This window comes from Palaemon carinicauda, chromosome 9 (genome assembly GCF_036898095.1).
Source record: "Palaemon carinicauda isolate YSFRI2023 chromosome 9, ASM3689809v2, whole genome shotgun sequence".
Lineage (NCBI taxonomy): Eukaryota > Metazoa > Arthropoda > Malacostraca > Decapoda > Palaemonidae > Palaemon > Palaemon carinicauda.
This window is the reverse complement of record NC_090733.1, coordinates 1,249,860-1,252,359: the sequence shown is the minus strand read 5'-3', so window position 1 is coordinate 1,252,359 and position 2,500 is coordinate 1,249,860.

Below are 2,500 nucleotides of genomic sequence, written 5' to 3'. Positions count from 1 at the left end.
TCACAGTTTGAACTAATTGACGAACTGCTATAAGGTAGTCTTCGAAAATGACAGCCTCTGCTGGATGGAGGGTCTCTTCATTAATGGCAGACTGGAGGCTTCCAGGAACGGGTGCTGTTTCGACAGATAATCGGCCACACTTGAACTAGCGATGCCGGTGTTTAACAACATCATATTACGGGGCAGCATCTCTATAAGCTTGTTTCATTTCATCGAAGGTCTGTTTCGGCGTGCGACCTTTCAAATATAGAAACCTGATCACTCATCGTAACTCGACTGAGTCCATGGTCAGACCTTACTTCAATCTAACAACAGTAAAAAATTAAGTAATCTGAGCCAAGTGCGGAAAATGTACCAATGTAAGAATTCATAGGTGAAGTTTCAGTCAGATACAATTTTCCCAAGTGAATCATGGGAAATATTTAATGAACACCCTTCATATGTATATATATATATATATATATATATATATATATATATATATATATATATATATATATATATATATATATATATTTATATATATATATATATATATATATATATATATATATATATATATATATATATATGTATATTTATATATATGCATATATATATACATATATATATATATATATATATATATATATATATATATATATATATATATATATATATATATATATATATGTATGTATATATATATATATATAAATATATATATATATATATATATGTATATATATATATATATATATATATATATATATATATATATATATATATATATATATATTATCATCAGCTGTTACTAGTATCCTGCAGGACAATGGCCGCAGAAATATCTTTCCGCATGCGTCTGTTCATGGTCTTTCTATGCAAGTCTATACCCACAAATTTTCATAGCTCGTCAATCCATCGTCTTCTCTAACTTCCCTTTCTTCGTTTACAATGTCTAGGGACCCATGCTGTTTTTCTTCTAGTCCATCTACTACCTGTCAAGTCCATGAGCATTTAATATTTTTTACATATTGTTAGAATATCCTCTACTTTATTTGGTCTCTTATCCATGTTGCTCTTTTTCGGTCTTTTAGTGTAATTCCCGTCATTTTTTTTTTTTTCATAATTCCTTAAATTATATATAAATTAGCTTATGAACTAAGAATTTAGTACGACTCTAAGTTTCTGATGCAGAAGTCAATAATGTTAGGACCATCTAATAGAATATTTTCCTTTTAAGAGAATGGCATTTTATATTTCATAATCTCAGTTTGTTTCACAAAAGTTATCCATTCTAAGCTCATCTTTCTTTTAATTTTGGTTTTGTGTCTTTAGGAAACATCTCCAGCCTATTCTAAGTATGTATATTCATAAACCATCTATAGAGGCGTGTCATAACCCTTATTTGTTATCTCAGCACATCTTCATTGAGCATTAGTTTTTTACTTACGTCCATTTTCAGTCCTACATTTATGTTTTAGCTATTAAAAATCATCCATCATCTTTTGTAATTACTCCAATAATTCATTAAATAGAACTATGCCACCAGTAAATATTAAGTTTTTAAGGTATTCCCCATTAATATTAATTCCAGGACTCTGCAATTTTATTGTTGACAACTTTTACTCAATCTGTGACTAATGTAGGAAAGATTGAGTCTTAATTCTAACAACTTTCTTAATCAAAATTTTCTCACTAGCTTCATGTAGTTTTAGAATTGCTGTATGCCTATTACCAGAATTGGTATCTTCAAATGTTCTAACTGAGATTCATCTCCCTCTTGTTTTTTAAGAGCCTTCATTACTGCAGAAGTTTTGAGAGAATCAAAAGCTTTCTCATTGTCTATAAATTCCATTCACACTGGTTTGTCATACTCAGTAGATTTTTCTATTAGCTGGTCATTTACTTGGATTTAGTCAGTTGTTGAATACCCAATTCTAAAGCCTGCGTGCTCCCTTAGTTGATTAAAGTCCAAATGTCTTTCTATTTGGCAGAATATGATCTTTTTATACATTTTATATATTATTGAGAGTAAACTTATTGGACGGTAATTTTTCAGGCCATTTTTGTCTTCTTTTTTTTTTTTGTGAATTAGTATAATGATAAGGTTTTTCCAAGCTGTAGGTATAGAGCATTCTTGTAGACATTTTGTGTGAAGTTCTGTGACTTTTACTATTATGAAATCTCCTTCATTTATTATTGAATGAAGAGTTAAGACATCTGGTGCTATGTATCTTTTTATGCTTTTTAATGCTTTTATATTACTCGTCCTTTCACTTTTGTTACTGGCTCAAGTGTATTATTATGTATGTGTTTATTATTATTATTATTATTATTATTATTATTATTATTATTATTATATATATATATATATATATATATATATATATATATATATATATATATATATATATATATATATAGCATACGGTATATACATATACAATGTTAGTTAATCCCTGAAAAGCTTAAATAAGCGACATGTAATTGAAATTATACCATAGGTTTTCTGAAAAGA